Source organism: Podarcis vaucheri, assembly GCF_965113315.1.
Source record: "Podarcis vaucheri genome assembly, chromosome: 13".
NCBI classification, from domain to species: Eukaryota; Metazoa; Chordata; class Lepidosauria; order Squamata; family Lacertidae; genus Podarcis; species Podarcis vaucheri.
In genome coordinates, this window is record NC_138751.1 from 29,937,545 (window position 1) to 29,957,417 (window position 19,873).

General features: G+C 47.7%; 1 protein-coding gene across 1 annotated transcript in view; it reads left to right on the forward strand.

Annotated features, from left to right (window-relative positions):
* Positions 1 to 1,989: 1,989 nt before the first annotated feature.
* THRA (thyroid hormone receptor alpha) overlaps positions 1,990 to 19,873 on the forward strand; it is a 120,510-nt gene continuing 102,626 nt past the window's right edge. Inside the window, exon 1 of the mRNA XM_082197368.1 lies at positions 1,990 to 2,348. The gene's annotated coding sequence lies outside the window, so the exon portion shown is untranslated. The remainder of the gene's footprint in view (positions 2,349 to 19,873) is intronic.

Below are 19,873 nucleotides of genomic sequence, written 5' to 3' on the forward strand. Positions count from 1 at the left end.
CGTTCTCACTGCTGTTTTTTTTTTTTTAAAAAAAACATTTTTATCATGCTACAAAACAAATAAAACGGGGAAAAGTAAATCTTTCATCTCTTTCACCATGATGTTAGCCACAATCTATATTGATCCTGTAGTTTCTGGACAAATACTGCTGTTGCTTTGACTTTCCTTTCTCAAACCAGCTTCAATCCAATTTGAAAGCTGGATGTGGAGCAAGTGGTAATGTGAACATTTGAGATCGCTGCTGTGCATTAACAGGTGAGAGTGCACATGTGCAGATTGACAGGGGAAGGGGATGCTGCAGGGGCAGTCATGTGCCTTGGGTGAAGACATCCTTGCTTACTTTCTGAAGTGAGCAACGTGGTGCAAATGTAGCTTGAAACACAGTGTGGGTACAGGGGGGGCCAGGGGGGATGACCTTGCTGCGTGTGAACATATCTGACTGATCAGACTATTTGCTCCTCTAGCCCCGTAATGTCTTGTCTACTCCACTCTTGACTGGCAGTGGCTCTCAGGCAAAGAGAAATGTCTTCCCCTGTTACCTGCAATTTGATTTTGATGGGCAATGCAAGGGATTAAAACTTGCATGTGTGCTCCAGCGGAGAGTGGTCCTTTTAGGCCAGTGATGGCCAAACTTGGCCCTCCAGCTGTTTTGGGACTACAGTTCCCATCATCCCTGACTGCTGGTCCTGTTAGCTATGGATGATGCGAGTTGTAGCCCCCAAACAGCTGGAGGGCCAAGTTTGGCCATCACTGTTTTAGGTGAATGGGGCAGGGCCATTCTCACCAACCTCAGTAGACTCTTAACCAGCCACCACCTCCCATACCTTATTACTTACAATTGGGTGGCCCTAGCTGTCAACACCCTTAGGTAACCTCCATACTTCGCTTAACGTGGATTGTGAAGCCACACTTTCTCCTTCTTAAATCCAAAGACTCCCTTTGCAACCAATGTAGCCACATGGATGAGAGAGAACTGAAGGAGGTACCAAGGGGGTTGACATTCTGCATTAAGCCAAGGAATGGGCAGGGCCTTGGACCTGGATGGGTCCACTGAACTCAGCATGGAGGATGATAGGGACAAAACAAGTTGGCTCCACTCCCCGACATTGGTCTTGGACCTCTACCAGAGATGTGTTCTACTGCAGAGACATGGTTTCTCAATTAAAGAGTAGGATAGCTGTTAGTTGTGGAGTGGCATGAAATAATAATAATAATAAGGTCCCAGTCTTTCCTTATTTATTGTGTCTATCCTGAATTTCTTCCATGACATTCAAGGCAGCATAGAGGACAGCCACGTGGTTTAGCTTCAGCATGATAACCCAAAAAACCAAAAAGTGCCTTTCAGACCACACCCTGGGGCTCTTTCCCAAGAACGGGAGTACCAACTTTCCCCACCCTCCAACAGGTATGCCAAAATCAGCGTTCAGCCCGAGCAATGATTGATGGGAATGCTTCATCGGTTGGGTTCCAGTCTGTTGCCCAGACCGTAAAACTTTCGAGGGAAAACACTGAAAGCTTCAACACCTTGGCACCTTTGTTTATTTATTTATAACCCCGGCAGCAACTCTCCGAGCATTCCCTTTGGAGTTCTGCCCCGCGGAACTCAAGAGGGAATCACTTTCTCATCAAGCCCACGCAGGACCCGGCTTTACAATCCTATGGAAAAAGCTCGAGCAGAGATGCTGCGGGAAGCCGGCGGCTTGTCCGCTTGGCGCGGGCCGGGAGTATCTTTCCGCGCAGCGCGGGGCAACGCTGTCGGGGGACGCGGGCCGGCGAGAACTTGGCGCCGGGAGGAGTTGGGCGCTTTCTCTCTCCAAGAACCCACCTCGGGCCGCGCAGGGTCCGCCGCCGCCGCGCGCCCTGGCGCGCTCGCCCTCGGCCTGCAGGGTGCAGGCGTTAGCCAAGGCGGCGGCCGCGGCGGCTGTGGGGAGGAGGAGGAGGAGAGGAGGAGGAGCCAGGCCGGCCTCCTTCCCTTCGGCTCTCGAGTCCATTTCCCCAGCTCGAGTGACACAAACACACCAGGCGAGCGCCGCCGCTGCCCAAGCCAGGATCTTACAAACGCCTCTCCGCCGCCGCCGCCGTCCCTGCCGCCGCCTTCGCCGCTCCCGGCCCGTCTTCTCGCAGGCGCGCCGAGCACCCGAGCCGATCCCCTCCCCGGGGGCTGCACCGAAAGAAGCGCGCGGGGAAACTCCAGCTTGCAAGCAAGGCGAGGGGAAGGGGAGGGGGGCACGACGCCAGCTTCCTGCTTGCAAAGAAGGGGGGCGGGGGGAGAGAGAGAAGAAGAAGACGAAGAAGAAGACGAGGAGAAGCGGCGGCGGCGGCAGCAGCAGCAGCAGCAGCAACCCGAGGTAGGTTACAGGGGGCCGAGAGGAGGCGAAGGGGATGGCGCGTTTCCGAGGATCCTCTTTGGGGAGGGGTGGTGGTGGTTTCCTTCCTTCCTTCCTTCGCGTTCCTGAACCCCAATATGTCTTCCGTTCCCGGCCCCCCACCCTCTCCCAGCTGTCTCCACCCTGCGCTCCCCGTCCCATCGCAGCTGTTCCTGTCACTGCCAACGTTGCAAATCTAAAGGAGATCGGGCAGGGATGGTGGGAAAAAGGTGGAACAGCCCCCCCCCCCACTTTCCATATAGGGATTTTTTTTGGTCTCTGGAATCTTGTGGAGCGCAATGTTTTCTCGTCTCTCTTCCACCCCCACCCCCCTTCTCGTTTAATCTCATCACTTACTCTTCTCCACCCCGCATCTTCTCTCCTCCCCCATCGGGTTTGGCACTATATGTATATATATATATGCGTGCCATATATGTGTGTGCATGTGTGGCACGCACATACAGACACACATATATATATTGTCTTTCCCCCAGCAATGGAGAGGAGAGTGCTTTTAAGGAGAGAGGGAAGAAAAAGGGACACACACACACACACACACTTCCTTTAACATTTTTTTGCTGGTTTGTTTACTACCCTCATCAAGAGCTTTGTGCCAACTTGGGGTTTGCAGTAATTTTTCCCATGCAGAAATAAGAGGTTGGAATTGGAGTGATTCCCCGCAAAAGCGAAATTCTCTATAATGTACCCCAGTAATCAAGATTATGTGTTCTGCAACTTAACTAGGAGATAAAGCAGCTTTTGGGTTGGATTGATATATATATATCTCTTTTTTTCTTGTGTGAATCCAGTACTTGGCACTATTGGTGCCTCGGATTCTAATCCCGAGTGGGTTTATGTTTTTCTTATTTCATTTTACTTGTTATATTTAACTCTTTTTAAAAAAATTGTTTGCAAAGGCCACCGCTAGGAAAGTAGTTTTGACATTCACTTTGGGGTGGAGGTTTTTGGAGAGGGGATGGCGTTTTATTTTCTATTGGTGTTTAAAGGGGAGCAAATATGGGTAAATATTTTCTTAAAAAATAAGGACGTTTGGCATGTGGCTGGCCGATCACAAGTCTGGGGGGGCTGTAGGGGGGACTGCGTAGTGTTTGTTTCACATTGGCAGCAGGGCCCATTTTCTGGTTGAGCTGGATTTAACTTTGCATGTTGCAGTCCTTCTTGCCCCCCCAAAAAAAAAATATGGGAGGGGAAGGGTCGGAGGGGTGAGCGATGAGTTCCCCCTCTTGGCTTGATCAGAGAGAGGGGGAGGAAGGGGGTTACTTTGGGTTGAAAGGGACCCATGCAGCAGGGAGCCTGTCCTTGAAGGAAGGGGGGTCCTGAGGGTCGACGCTGATCCTCAGTTCTGTGGTGTGGTGACAGCTGTCCATGATGGGACATGGCTGGGGGGGGGGTTAATCCTTGCTGCTAATGCATCCTGGTTCTTAAAAATCAAAAGCCTTGAGATGTGTGTCTGCAAAAGCTTCTCGCCCCCAGCTCCCTGTGACATATTTTATTTAAATGTGAAAATGGAGACAGCGGTGGTGGCAGTGTGTGCCGGGTGCAGGATAGCTCCAGTATGCTGCTGTGGCCTGGAATTGTACCCCTGTTTTTATGTCCATGGCAGCCCAGACAGCATGCAAGTTTTTGCACGCATCTGGCCCGAGGGGGGAACTGCAAATGCTGCCGCTGCCACTGCTGCTGTGCAGGGAGGTGCTGCTGTGCTCTGCCCCTCCCTCTTCTCGTCAGACTTGGACTTGCTGTTTGTATATGTATATATATTTAGTTGCAGCAAAAGCTCCCCACTTCCACACATTTTGCTTGCTGGTGCCTGTTAAGGTGGGGTGAAGGACGCAAAGGAAGGGGGGGGAGAGTGGCCTGCCCTTTGACACGAGGCTGTTCCTAGAGGGCTGTCCCTTACTGTGGGTCAACAAGAGGTGACAGAGTCAAGCCAGGCACCTTTCAGCCCCTTTCCCCTGAAAATGTGGGGCGCAGGGGGGTTTTTTGGGTGGGGGAGAGGAGGGGGCAGGTGTGCTGGAGGGGAAAGGTGGCTTGGTTAGGTGGAGAATTCAGTTCGCCTCTCAGGTCGGACCTTGTTTCTTTCTGCGTGCGTCCAGCGCTCTCTGTCTGGATGTGTGCATGTGCGACCCCCTCCACTCCCTCTGGACCCGTGTCCCTCTCTCTTCTTTCACTAGCCTTTGGCTCCCACTCTGACCCCCATGTAGGGATCTCCCTATATCCGCCTTTAGCTGCCTTGCCCGGCCATATCACCATGCAATATTAATTGTCACATTACCTCCCTTCGGTGAGCGAGATGACTTTTGCTCTGTGTATGGGGAGCGGGGAGGGTGGTATCAAAGTCACCTTTTACTGTGGGGGGTGGGGAGGCGCAACTGTGCCTTTTCTTTCTTTAAAGAAAGAAATTCTATAGCTAGTAGGCTTTGAAGGAAGTTACAAGTGTTGGTTGCATGTTGGTAGTGGGTAAAAGGGCAAAGGTCGTGACCTGGAGAGCAACTTCAGCCTTGCCCATCCTAAAGGAGCTTATGCGGCCTGTAAGCAATGGAGGGGTGAGCGCAGGCCAGGCAATGTGACTTGTCCAAAGTCAGAGGTCAAAGCTGCGAATCCAACCCATAAATCCTTTATTTTCCTGCGAGAGCAGAGTTTTGTCAACATCGCAAAGAGCTTAGGGCAGACTTGGGGCGTTTTCCTCTGTCGGTACACTGAAAGTCCTTCCCTGTCGTTGTCTGTCCCGTGTCTCCCCCTCCCCGCATTCCCTACCCTTATAAAACGTTACAGTAAATATTTTAAATTTTGAAATGTCCCTCTTTGCCTTTGTATATCACAATGGCACCATTTGTGCATTTAAAAGACTCGAAAGGAAGTTGTAAGGGTCTTTTGGTAACACATGTAAAAACACCCCTGCTGGATTTGAAGTGTGTGTGTTACACATGCCCCCCTCCACACACACACACACACACACACACACACACACACGGAGGACCTGTAAATTCCCTTATTCCCAGGCAACTGGGGCTTGGCAAAAGCATCAGAATGTATTGTCCCTGCTGTTGGCTAAGGAAAGGAGAGAGAGGACACTGCTTTTCCAAGTATCCTTTCAGTTTCTGGAGAGAGAGAGAGGTGCTGTGCTGTCCAGCTTTGGAAGCCCTTCCGTCCCAGTTCCAGAGGCGTGGAAGAAGCAAACTGTGATTACTCTACAGTGGTAGGAAATACACTTTGTGTGTGCTCAGATATGCTGTCCTTTGCATCAAATAACAGGTTCCTGTCTCTGGTGACTTGCATTTGTAGATGGAACATTTTTGGTTGGTACTGGAATGTAAGTAAGGGGCGCTTGTCCTGAAGGTGTGTGTGTGTGTGTGTGAGAGAGAGAGAGAGAGAGAGAGAGAGAGAGAGAATATATCTGATAGGGCGAATGGGTGCTCTGCTCTGCTATGGCTGTGCCCAGGCAATGTTTCGTAGGAGCCCAGAGGTGCCACTGTGGGGAATAATCTGCAGTGGGCAGCTCAAGGGCAGCATTCTGGTTGCAAGCCTGAACTGCCTGTACGATATGTGGGTGATTGTGCTTTTGCTGGAAGCTTCCCGACAACAACCAAACAGGTTTCCCTACCTGTAAACATTATTAGCTATGTAAATAATTATTAGCAGACGGGTGCCCACACTCGCGTGGTACACCTCGGACTTGGTGGCAGCACCGTTAGCCAATGCTGTGTGCCGTGGCTTCCGGCTGGTGAATGCTACAATGCTGGTTTGACCTTTGGTTGCGATGACTCTGAGGGATACCCTTCCCCTGGGACCATTGCTGATTCTCCATTCCGTATTGACAAGTTGCTGCTGCCATTGCAGAGAACAGAGCAGACTGCAGGGTGATATGCTGGGTTTGCTTACCCACTCGAGCATTTGCTTCTAGGGTTAATCTTCCATCGTTCATTTCCCTTCTTGCTCAGAGACGTCCCAGGCCAGTCTGTTTACCGTCACAGATTACTGGATTATTTTTCATTGTAAACATTTCTTTACGTTAACGTGATTGCATGCACCACCCCCCAAACCCAACACTTGTGTATATTGGGGGTGCTTATGTGTATCTTCCTTTTAGAGGTGTGCACTGGTGTCTGGTCTGCACATTGTACGGGTTTGCTGCGCAAGGGTGTGTATGCACTTGGTTTCGGTGTGTGCCCAAGCTTCTTGCTTGCTATATATGCAGGAAGTATAATATTTGCATGTGCCTTGTAGGAATACAGTACCTATATACATTTGCTCACAAGTGTGCAATTATACATACACTTAGCACTCAGCTTGCATGACCACCCAAGCAGTTGTGGGGGATATACCTATGAGGAGGCTTGGCCAATAGATAATACCTTGCTTGGAGCCATTTGGTGAGCTTCATGGTCGGGTAAGGGTGTTGCATCTGTCCCTGGTGCATTTGACACAGTAGTCTTTCCATTGCACCACACTGGTTCTTGTGTAGCAACAGCAGCATAGGCTGACCTTTTACACAGTATGGCTGTCTGAGTTTCACTGCTGCAGTGGAGGAGGCCCTGGAAGTGCTCAGCCGGCATTAGTGGCACTATCCTCTGGTGCCAGAAACCAAGGACACATGGTCTCTTAGCAGGAAACCCAGGCATGGCAGACTCTGCTCAAAGATTGGAGATCTTGGGTCCCAGGAATGGGCAGAACACTGCCAGAGAAATAGCCGCTCTTTGCAAACTTTCAACAAAGTTAAATGCCCACTAATAAAACAATTTCCAACAGTGTTTTGTTGTGCCTAGAAACGTGTTATTGGGAGCTGGAAAAGCTGTGCCTTTAAAAAAAAATAAAAGTCCATATGCACATTGCTTTTCCGAGCCACGGACTAAAAAGCTGACATTTCCAAGGGAATTCAGAAAACCCCAGAGTGCAGAAACTGTGAGTTGTGTATTTTCGTAACCACGGTGTATAGCGGCTGTGTTTGGTAGGGGAGGTTGATGCCAAGAAGGTTATAAAATAAAAGGTGCTGGAGCTCAGACCTAGGTGGGAACCATCTATTTAATCCCAGAAGTTGTGGCCGTTCAGTAATGAGGGAAACACTCCTCACATGCCCATAGGCATTCTTTCCCTTACTATGTTCCAGACGAATGTTGGTATTCAAACCTAGAGGTTTTGTGCTACAGCAGCGAGATCTGAGGGTTTCTTTCTTCCTCACTCCCACTGGTGTTGGTGGTGGAGTGCGTTGTTATAATAATACGCTGAAAGATGTAATGCTCTGTCTAAATTGTAAGTGTGCTGTGCGTATTTATCTCGGTAATCCTTACAACAAACTTGTCAAGAAGACCGGTGGTGGTATTAGGCTGAAACACAGTGGCATGCTTAGGACAATCTAGCGAGCAGTTTGTGACAGAAGTGAGATCCTCCGATAACGTGACAACAGCTTATTAATGCCCTCTCTGCCGAAAGTTTTGCGTGGGAAATCGGAACTCCCTGGTTAGATGCTGCAATTTCTCCTTTTGGCCCATATTTGCACCGTCGCTTTTCCTCTGCTTCTGGCAGGTAGCAGCAGCTGAATGCTGCACGCCTATAAGCCACCCCTTTGGTGAAAAGCAGCTCTTGGTCCATGCAAGGCGTCAGGGAAGGGCAAACCCTGCTGGAAGGAAGCCACCCGAGAAGCTGGTCTGGGGAGAACTTGTTGATCAGACGCGAGCCAAGTAGACTTGCCCCTCCCCTGTTGCTGTGGCCTAGCACGTCTTCAGGCAGTTTGCCGTCAAGTTACAGTACAGTATAGGCCACCCCGGCTGGGTCTTCTGAGGCACTGCAGGTCTGCCGCCCCTTGGCCAGGCCGCTGCTTTTTCTCTTTCCGAATTCCCTCTTGCTTCCCGAAGGGAGATGTGGAAGTGGAGCAGAGTTCACCACGCCTGGCAGGAGCAGGTGGAGTTGCTGTGTGAGGGTGGCGGTGGGCGGAGGGTATGTCAGCTGAAACCCACGTGGAGAGTCTCTTCCCCTGACAGTTTTGATATAAATGGTTGATTCAAAGGGGCGGGGAAGATGGGGAGAAAACAGGCCCAGCTCCACTGGGCAGAAATGCTGTTTCTGAGGCCACTACAGAGGCCTCCTCTGATTGAGGCCTTAAAGATTCCCTCAAACATCTCCCTAGGAAAGGGGCAAAAATGGCATAGCCTGGAAAAAAGTGGAAAAGGAGCCGGGGTGCGGTGTGTAGGAAAATTTTGGCTGAATATTGTCACTGTTACCCACATTCCATCATTTATCCTTCCTCTTGGTTTTAATGTAATCCCATGGGGTTTTGTTGTCTGCTTGTTTGGTTCCAAATTGTGATTGGATGCCTTGGGCAAGACAAAGCAGCTAAAAAGGTAAAAAGGTAAAGGACCCCTGGACGGTTAAGTGCAGTCAAAGGCTACTATGGGGTTGCGGCGCTCATTTCGCTTTCAGGCCGAGGGAGCCGGTGTTTGTCCACAGCTTTCCGGGTCATGTGGCCAGCATGACTAAACCGCTTTGGAACGCACGGAAACACCATTTACCTTCCCGCTGCAGCAGTACCTGTTTATCTACTTGCACTGGTGTGCTTTCAAACTGCTAGGTTGGCAGCAGCTGGGACAGAGCAATGGGAGCTCACTCCATCGCAGGAATCCGAACCGTTGAGCTTCCGATTGGCAAGCCCAAGAGGCTCAGTGGTTTAGACAACAGTGCCACCCGCAGATTTAATTAATTAATAACAATGATCATTCGTTCACCTTTGAGGACTTTGCCTCCCATCAGCTATGGGTGTTCTCTCAGGCTCCTATCTGTTTCTCCATTTTTAGACTACAGCCAGGGATAGTTTTGCAGACATACAAATTGGTCTGGAGGGGCTTTGACCTGGGCACTGGTGTTGTAGCTGTTTCTAAATGTACTGGGAAATCTGGACAGGTGGGAGATTTGATAGGTGAGTGGTTGTTGCATTGGAATTTTATTTTTGTTGAGTTCTATTATTGCCATTAAAAAAATGTTCTTTGAATTGCATATTGAAAAGAGGAAAACTGCACACTGAACATCTCCCCTTGCATCAGCATTTCTGTTAATGCCCAGCCTTTGGCCTTGAAGATACGGCTTCGTCCAAGTCAGGTTACCTGGAATTTAGAGAGGGGACAATTGCCTTCTTTCTGTCCTTGGTTGTTCGGTTGACTTGTTTGAATCTGCCTGGAGGTTCCTCCCAGGCCACTGCCACAAATGCCTCTGCTCTGTTTTACACATGGGGATTTCAGCCTTGTGGATTAATGAGCAGATGCAGTGGTGGTGGCAATTTTTTAGAACAGCAACAACAAACACTTCTCATCTTTCCAGTAATGGCGCCATGTTTAAAATGAAATGAAGATGGTAAGGTATGGAAAGCTAACATATGCTTCAGTGTTAGTATGGGGATACTGCTAGGAGTTTGGAAAATATTCAGACGCAGTTATCAGAATGCTGTCGAAAGGATAAAGGGGCAGTACTTAATTGTCGGAAACAGAGGTGACCAGGCTTGGAACTGCATTGGGAGCCTGCCGGCTGCCTTAGAAGTAAGACTGCTTCCTTAATTCCAGATGCGATGGAATTTGCTCAATAAAGAGGGAAAATTAGTCTGTGCATGCTCAGAGGTGCATTATCCTGTATATCAGGGATGAGGAACTGTGGTCCTTCAGATGTTACTGGAATCCAGCTGAAGGATTAAAACAAAATTCTTAGAAACAGACCATAAGGAGAAGGAACTCTAAACAGCCCAATGTGAACTGAGCATGCTCCGTGGCTGTGGAATACAGTCCGTTTGCTGATGGTGAGGAGTGGAAGCCTTGATCTGTGGTGGAGAGATGTGCAGTAGAATGAAATGGAGTACTGTATCCTGAGATGTGCAATGGGAGTACTATATCCTGAAAGAGTGGTTGTGACCCTGAAGAGGAGCACTCCACACTGCAATGCTTTGTTGAAGATTACATTTAGAACAAAACATTGTTTTGTTATCTTTGTCTTTTAATGAATAAGGCGGGACCATCAAGAGGTGGCTAATGGAGAAGGGGACTTCAAGGCCAACGAAACCTGAACATTTATTTCTTGTTTCTATTTACACTTCCCTCATATCATGGTTTCTATCCAGGCACATTTATTGTAAGCTGCAAAAGGAGCCATAGTTGACTTTCTATGCTAAATGTGTGCTGGGGAAGGGGTATAGCATGTTGCATGGTTTCTCTCTCTTGCCCATCCTAATATTTTGCATTTGTGCTGGTCACTAGCCTAGACTCTAGTTGGTACGATAAAGCCTTATGGGTCCCCACGCAGGACAATTCACCTGAGCACCTCGTTTTGATTTTTTTCAAACACTTTTTAAATAACTTGGGGGGGGGAGGCGGGAAGAGACTGTGCTAAGACACCTTTGAAATTTCAATGTTTCTGCACAGTTTCTTAAAGCAGAAGATGCTGCCTAGGAACCCTTGATGTCTGTGATGGAAGAAAAGTGATAAATATATAAGAAAAACGAAATAGTGCTGATGCAAAAGGAAACACACACATACAAACTCAGTTAAAATCAGTGTTCAGATTCGTGCTAAAATGCTTGTCAGAGTAGGTGCTATTCTGAATATATTTTAATAATTTTAAATATATATAGAAAAGGTGCAAATTAAAAGATTGATTTTGAGAGGGGGAACCGAGCTGGCACTGGCGGGTAAACGAAGTGTGCGCCAGTGAAGTTGTGCCAGATTCTAAAGGTGTGTCAATAGATGCACCCGTTGGATCGGTTGCTGCACTGGTCAAAGCCACAGTTGAAAGAGCAGCACCAAGCTGGGACTGCACTACTATTGCAACTTTTTTTTTTTTAGGGTGGCGGCGGGGGGAGGACAGATTTTTTGAAGTTGCAAATAAGACAGAAGAACCTTACAGGGTTGGGGAAAGCAAACTGATATGATATCATGCCCTGTAAAAAGTGAGTGGACAAAGGATAGCTGTCCCACAGTAGATTCCTAGCACTCTTTTATTCCCATTTTACAGAGAAGGGGCTGGGAGACAGTGAGCTGTCCTGGGCTACAGCACTATGAAGGCATTGCTAAACAAGGCCCTAGACTTTTATACAAGGCTTTTCAGATATGAATCCAGTTCTCTGTTCGGTTATATGGATTTGATGGACAGTTAAAATGGTTCACACTTGTCAGCAATCTCTGCCTGAACACCAGCTCTCTGTGCTTTCTTGTGGAGGCTGTATATGCAGCTGCCACGTCAGGTATCAAAAAAGGTGCCGCCACAATCCGTGTTAATCGCAGCATGCCTCCGGTGCATCTCCCCATATAGTCGTACCTTGGAAGTAGGTCAGAATCCGTTCCGGAATTCTGTTTGACTTCTAAAACGTTTGAAAACCAAATCGTGACTTCTGATTGGCTGCAGAAACCTGCAGCCAGTCAGAAGCAGTGGAAGCCCCGTCAGATGTTTGGGTTCCCAAATAATGTTTGCAAACCTGAACAATGACTTCCGGGTTTGCGGCGTTTGGGAGCCAAAACGTCTGAGTTCCAGGGCGTTTGACAACCAAGGTACGACTGTATAGAGACCCCAGTTCACAAGAACCACATTTCCATGCGAATTCAGCCTGGGGCAGAGTTGCACTTCCTATTTATATCTCCACCAGAGAATGAGCTCAAGGGAGGAACTGTGCAGAAGTGGTATGTTACTTCACAAGGGCATAGCCCTGGTAGGCTGCCTACAAATCCCTTAAACAAACAAACAAGTAAATAATACGAGGTGGCCTTTAATCTTTTCCCAAACTGCAGTGCTACAGGTTTGCAACTCCCAATAACTGGGCTCTAAGCCATTCTTGTTCTAACCTTGTGGGCATTTAGAAAAACACCAGAATGTGGGCTCCCAGATCCTTTTCCAAAGCTTATTAACCTGTTAAACCCAGTTTGGCTTTCCACATCTATTGGGCCGGGAAGCAAAAAATTGTGAATGCCTGGCTCCTGTGCACCAAGAAATATGCTGCAGGGTTCAAATGAGTTGTATCCAACTTAAGTTGTACTCGATGAGTAGACCCGTCAGAATTAATGAGCCTAAGTTAGTCATGTTAATGAACTTCAGTGGGTCTACTCTGAGTCGGGCTAGTATTGTATACAACAAGGCTAAGGCTTTTTGAAATATCTATTGTTCCGCTTGGTACATTAAAAACACAGATGTCTGGGCATTTTTAAATTAAGACTAAAACTTGGGGCTGTGAGGTGATTCAGGGAGCCAGTATAACAGAGCAGAGCGACTTGGCGGTTTGAGCATATTACATGGATCCAGGCCCAACTGCACTGGCTGTCAACCGGTTTCCGGGCCCAATTCAAAGTGCTGTTGTTGTTGTTGTTGTTGTTGTTGTTGTTGTTGTTGTTGTTGTTGTTGTTTTGACCTATAAAGCCTTAAACGGCTCAGGACTGCAATACCTCAAGGACCACCTCTCCCCATATAAACTGACCTGGTCTCTGTGATCATCATCTGAGGCCCTTCTTTGTGTGCCTCATCCAGGAGAGGTCAGGAAAGTGGCGACATGAGAACAGGCCTTTTCTGCAGCAGCTCCCATTTGTGGAATGCTCTCCCCAGGGAGGATTGACTGGTACCTTCATTATATATATATTTAGGTGCCAGGCGAAAAAAATTCCTCTACAACCAGTTCTTTGGCTGATTAATATCCCACAGCCTTTTCAATGTGTTTGTGGGAGAGCGGTTGTTTTGTTTTGTTTTTATTGAAACTATTTATTTTGGGCTTTTATCCTGTATTTTAACTTATGAACTGCCCTGAGATCTTTGGATGAAAGGCAGTATATAAATTTAATTAATAAATTAGCAATAAAGACAGGTTGCATGCAAACACATTTATTGAAGGGTGCCATATTCCAACAGGCTTTTGAGAATTGACTGTTTTTAATGAAAGGGCTGGTGCCATGCTGTTTTTATTTGTATGTTTTTAATAGTTCTCACCTATATATTTCTATTAAAGTTCAATTGTTTTTTCACGATATTTCCCCCCCTCCTTATGCTTTTAACTGTTCTTATTTTATCCGTAAGCCACCAAGGGTCCCTGTCAGGGGGGAAAGGCAGGTTATAAAAAAAGCATGTTATAATAATAATAATAATAGTAATAAGAATAATAATAGTAATAATAATAATAATAATAATAATAATAATAATAATAATAATAATAATATACGGCTTTTAAGAAAGAAAAGAAAAACAGCTTTGAGAGGCTGCAGTTTTGAGCAATGAGGAAGCAGAGGCGGTGCTCCCTATCTGCTCTCCCTGCTCCACCCTGCACAACTGAAGGTGATTTTGAGTGGGAAAACAGCCGGTGGGGAAAGGATTAAGTGCCCCCCTCCCTCTGCTTTTCTGCTCTCAATTCCCTAAGTGGAATAACCCCTAAGTGGGAAGGGGAGGTTGGATCAGCCTGTAAGAGACAGATTAAGGGTGAAGACAGGAGGAGCTTGTCTGCGATTGTGTCATGAAAGTAGAATGTACAGCTGCTGACAGAAAATCTACTGGCTTGTCATGAATGTGGCAAACTTATATTGTAGGCTCCTCATGGCAGGGACCTGCCTGTGTGTCTTTTGTTTTGCCTGTGGTATTATGCAATAGGCTACATACACAGGTAGCCCTGTACTGAAACACATTCCTGTGTTTATCTTTCAAAAGTCACGCTTCTAGTCCCCTTGAAAAAAACAACAGAAAGCCTGCCTGCAGTTTCCACCTCTCGGCAGCAAATCTAGCCTCCCTAGGAAATGCTAGGTATCAGGAGTCTCAGTCAGTACAATCTTTAAATCCTTTGCTGTTCTCGCAGCTGTCCAATCAGCTTCTGACTTTCTCATTCCTCTGTGACCTGTTCCCCCTCCTTACTCTGTTAACTAGGCAGGCTGTGTTGGCAGTTAGATCCAGCGGCTAGAATTAAAGCTGCATTTGAAGGGTGGCGTAGCTTTGTTTCCATATGCTCATCTGTTAGTGAGAGTTGGAGGGGTTTCCTGAGTGGACTGCAGTCCTCTGTCTTCTGACGGTCTTGCATATCCACTCTGCTGTGCTTTCATGTCAGGACTGGGATCAAGCTTCGTGACAGGAAAAGGCCATAGCTCAGCAGTAAAGCAGAACACCCCACGTTCAATCCCTGACATCTAAAGTTCAGACTTAGAATGTCTCCTGTCTGAAACTCTAGATAGACAGCACTGAGCTAGATGGACCGATTGGTCTCACATGAAAGATGGAGTATGTTTGTTTTTTCCGGCTCTGGAGGGTAGGATCTGAAGGAGCTTTTCCACCCCCATCATCCAGCCTGGACACTGAGATCCATCTCCAATGGTTTCTGGTGGTTCCCTCATTGCGAGAGGTGAGGTTACAGGGAACCAGGCAGAGGGCCTTCTCAGTATTCGCACCCACCCTGTGGAACATCCTCCGAGCAGATGTCAAACAGAGAAACAACTATGTGATTTTTAAAAGACATCTGGAGGGAAGTTTTTAGTGTGTGAGGTTATGTTGTACTTTTACTCTTTGTTGTTGTTGTTGGGAGTCGCTCAGATTGGCTAGGGAAACTCAGTCCGATTATTATTATTAATTGAATTTATATATCGCCCTATACCTGGAGGTCTCAGGGTGGCTCACAGAATAAAATTGAAATATAAAACCACAAAATACATAATCAAAATCAAAAACAAAAACCCAATAACCCCCCCCCCAACCCCACATTTTAAAAAGGCATTGAATATCAATCAAATCAACCAATAGCCTGGTTAAAAAGGAATGTTTTTGCTTGGTGCCTAAAGGTGTATAATGAAGGCACCAGGCAAACTTCCCTGGGGAGAGCAATCCACAGATGGGGAGCCACTTCAGAGAAGGCCTCGTTCTTGTGTTGCCACCCTCCGGCACGTGAACAAGGGCCTCAGAAGATGATCTCAGGGTCTGGGTAGGTTCATATGGAAAGAGGCAGTCCGTGAGGTATTGCGGTCCTGAGCCATTTAAGGCTTTCTAGGTCAAAACCAGCACCTTGAATTGGGCCCGCAAACTAATTGGTAGCCAGTGCAGTCGGACCAGGATTGGTGTAATATGCTCAAACCATCTTGCTCCAGTGAGCAACCTGGCTGCTGAATTCTGCATTAGCTGAAGTTTCTGAACCATCTCCAAAGGCTGCCCTACGTATAACACATTGCAGTAATCTAACCTTGAGGTTACCAGAGCATGGACAACAGTAGTTAGGCTATCCCTGTCCAGATAGGGGCATAGCTGGGCCACCAGCCGAACCTGATGGAAGGCACTCTGGGCCACTGAGACCACCTGAGCAAAGGATCCAGGAGTACCCCCAAACTACGAACCTGCTCCTTCAGAGGAAGTGTAACCCCATCAAGAGCAGCCGATCTCCCATCCATCCAGTCTAGCGATCCACCCACCAACAGTGCCTTGGTCTTATCTGGATTGAGTTTCAGTTTGTTGGCTCTCATCCAGTCCATTACTGAGGCAAGACACTGGCCCAGCAGTTTTATTTATTTTATTTATTTTATTTATATCCCGCCCTCCCCAGCCGAAGCCGGGCTCAGGGCGGCTAACAACACTAAAATAGTGCAACATTATAAAAACATCATAAGAATTAATTAAAATCAAAATTGATGGCAACCATAAACTAAAGTATTGTAAAGATTGCCAAAGGAGGGAGTCAGGCTGTGCCCTAACCAAAGGCCTGGTGGAACAGCTCTGTCTTGCAGGCCCTGCGGAAAGATGTCAAGTCCTGCAGGGCCCTTGTCTCTTGTGACAGAGCGTTCCACCAGGTTGGAGCCGCAGCCGAAAAAGCCCTGGCTCTAGTTGAGGCCAGCCTAACCTCTCTGTGGCCTGGGACCTTCAAGATGTTTTTATTTGAGGACCCCACTGCCTTACCTGCAGATATAAAGGATAAATAGAGCTGAGTTTCATCAGCATACTGCTGACAATGTACTCCAAACCTCCAGATAACCCCACCCAGCAGTTTCATGTAGATGTTAAACAACACAGGAGATAGGATTGAGCCCTGTGGAACCCCACATTGAAGGTTCCACGGGGCTGAAAAGCATTCCCCAAGCAACACCCTCTGGGAACAACCATCCAAGTAGGCCTGGAACCACCACAAAGCAGTGCCACCCACCCCTAGTTTGGACAGCCACTCCAAAAGGATACCATGGTCGATGGTATCGAAAGAATTAACAGGGACATGTTTCCCTTCTCTCTCTCTCAACACAGGTTATATACAGGGCAACCCAAGCAGTTTCTGGGCAAAAACTGGGCCTAAACCCTGATCGAAATGGATCCAAAAAAACAGTTTCTTCCAAAAGTGCCTGGATCTGGTCTACGACCACTCACTCCAGAACCTTGCTCAGGAAAGGGAGATGAGCAACAGGCCTGTGGTTAGTTAGGTTTTCCAAATCCAGGGAAGGTTTCTTAAGGAGTGGTTTTACCATTGCCTCTTTCAAACAGGCAGGGACCACCCCACCTCGTAAAGAGGCATTGATCACCTCCCTGGCCCAGCCAGCTGTTCCCTCTCTGCTGGTTTTTAGCAAGATGGGCAGCATATAATAAATTACTACTACTACTACTACTATCAGGAATTTTTCAGCTGGAACTTGCCAGAACTCTGGCACCTCTCGGGTGGGCACCATTGCCATTCTAAGAGTACGAGGGAGGTGTTCATGATGAGTTCCTGCACCTCTTTTTCTAGGAAAATAGCCCTGATTACTATTATTATGAACCAAGAAAGGAGATTCCTACTAAACATCAGGAAGAACTTTCTGATGGTAGGAGCTGTTTGACAGTCGAAAGGTCTCCTTGGGGAGGTCTCTCCTTCCTTGGAGGTTTTTAAGCAGAGCTTGGATGGTTATCCATCATGGATGCTTTAGTTGAGATTCCTGCATAGCAGGGGGTTGGACCACAGGGTCTCTTCAAATTCTACCGTTCTATAAGTCTAAGGCAGGGGCAGGGGGCAGCAATCTTTTTCAGCTGTGGGCCGGAGGTAAGAGTCTTCACTACTTCTCACTACAAGGAGTCACTTAGACTGAGTAACCAGCCTGGACGGAAATAATTTATAAGGCCAGGTGTGTCTCCATTGGCTCATGGAATCATATGGCAACGCTGAGTACAATGGTACAAGGTACAATGGTACCTTGGTTCTCAAACACCTTGGTTCTCAAACACCGAAAACCCGGAAGTACGTGTTCTGGTTTTTTAACCTTTTTCAGAAGCCGAACGTCCAATGCCGAACGTCGGCTATTGTTTCCGGGGCGCCTGCACCAATTAGAAGCCACACCTTGGTTTTCAAACATTTTGTGAGTGAAACAGACTTCCGGAACGGATTAAGTTCAAGAACCAAGGTACCACTGTACTGCAGCTTAGATGACACCCTTGACCCACAGTTGCTGAGGGACCTGGATGAGGTGGTGCAGATGGCGTGGTGCTGGAGGCTGGTGGTCCCTCTTCAAGGCTCCACCTTATTGTTTATTCTGTAGGCCCCAATCTGCTCAGCCCAACCTTGTCACAGGTGTATGAGCTTGGGTCAAGATCTGAGCCAAACCCAGAGTTAGTTCCGCTGCTGTGGTGGTCCATAGATTCTGGAATGGCTTGTAGAACTTCCTGCGCTGTTTCACTTCATCCAATAAAGAGGTATGGTACAGCTCTGATCTGAGGGCAGATGAGATCTCTTGGTGCCTTATTGGCTCTTTCAGCCTTCCTAGCCTCTCTCCCCCCCCCCCCCGGCTAATGGTAGAGGCCCTTCTGAACCTCAGCTTTTGCAGAGAGGACTCCAGACTCCTTTACCAACCCCTGCTGTGATGTTGGTGGCCCTCAGTAGGCAAGAAGGGTGTTATCTCAATGACATGAAAAGGTTCACTTGCTGAATTATGCAGATCAAGCGGCTGTTAAAGGCGCCTGCAGTTATCTGTTCCCCCACCTTCACTGATAATCCTAATTGCAGAGTCACGGGGGATTCCCTGCTGACAAAATCTGAGACCTAAGTAGTGGCTCCTGGAATTCAGTTAGTATATATATTTTAATAGATTTCAACATGGTTCTGATATCCCCCAAAGGGTCTAATTAATAAGAGTGTTGCCTATGGGATCCTTGCCTCCATATATTTCTCTCTCTCTCTCTCTGATGTAGGATCTAATTCCCTCTCCTCCTCTCCCCCCCCCATTTGAATTTCCCTTGCCAGTTGTCGGAAAGCATTAAGCAATGGGCTGCCACTGCCTCTGTGCCAAATGAAAACTGAATCCTTCTTTCGTAGCTGCCTGCCGGGGTGGTAGAGAAAGGGGGAGGGAGTGAATGGGTGGGTGGGAGGAGAAGAGCTGACCCTTTTTCTTAGATGTCTTCCCCTCCCCACTCTCCTCCTCTTTGGAAGTGTGTGTGTGTGTGTGTGTGTGTGTGTATCAGGAAACAGTAGCTAGCTGTGTCGCTGAGAAATCACTGTGAGCTGAATGACCTTCTCTCTGTGACCCAAGGGGGGTTGATAGTTGTATTCCTTTATGGGCAGCAGGTTTGGGAATGAGATGGCAATGCTGAATATCTGAAATGAGGAGGGGCCAGACTTCCCCGGAAGGCCCTGGAAATCTCCTTTCCTACATTTTCTCTATTTTGTTACTTAAGCAACGTGGTGATATTTAATGGATTTTACCGGTCGCCTTTTCTGGGTGCTCAAGCCGACATGCTGTGGCGTTACAGCAAAATTGCCCAGACCTGAAGCAACCGTAAAAATAATGGCTAATGAGAAGCTGAAACTAGGTTCCCCCCTCCTTTGAAAAATTGGGTCTTAAAAAAACAAAAAAACACTGAGAAGGCGTTTAAAAACAGGACAGATAGTGTAATGGTTGAGGTAGTCAGGCCAAAATTAGATGTTACGTTACTCTTGTTGTTAGCTCTTGTGCGATTGTTTTTTTAAAAAATAATAATTTGCAGGGGGATGAGGCAGATCAGGACTGTGGCATGTGGGGAAAGGGGTGGTGGTGGTTATCCCTTTGCCCCTTCTGCTGTTCTAGTTGGAATTGGGGTCCTAACCGGAATTGGGGCTTTCCTCCCCCATTGCAAAGAGAAGGGCCTCTTGATCCCAATTGAGGCTATGGCAAGGCCAAAGGCCCCATCCTCTCACCCCATGCCTCACAGCCTCTTGGACTGGGAAGAACTGAGTTTACACCCTTGTACGGCTACGCGTGGATCCTTAAGTCACAAAAGGTGGCCCAGCAAGATCAAAGCAAGCCGCTGGTTTTAATGGACAGCTCCACAGTAGAAGAGCGAATCTCAGAAGCTCTAGTCAGGCATGGCCAAACTTGGCCCTCTAGCTGTTTTGGGACTACAACTCCCACCATCCGTAGCTAACAGGACCAGTGGTCAGGGATGATGAGAATTGTAGTCCCAAAACAGCTGGAGGGCCAAGTTTGGCCATGCCTACTAGCTGAAAGGTCCAAGTAACCCGGGGGCGGGGGCGGAATTGTGGCTAAGGACTCTGGAAAGCTGCTGCCAGTCAGAATCAACTTTATTCTCCTAGA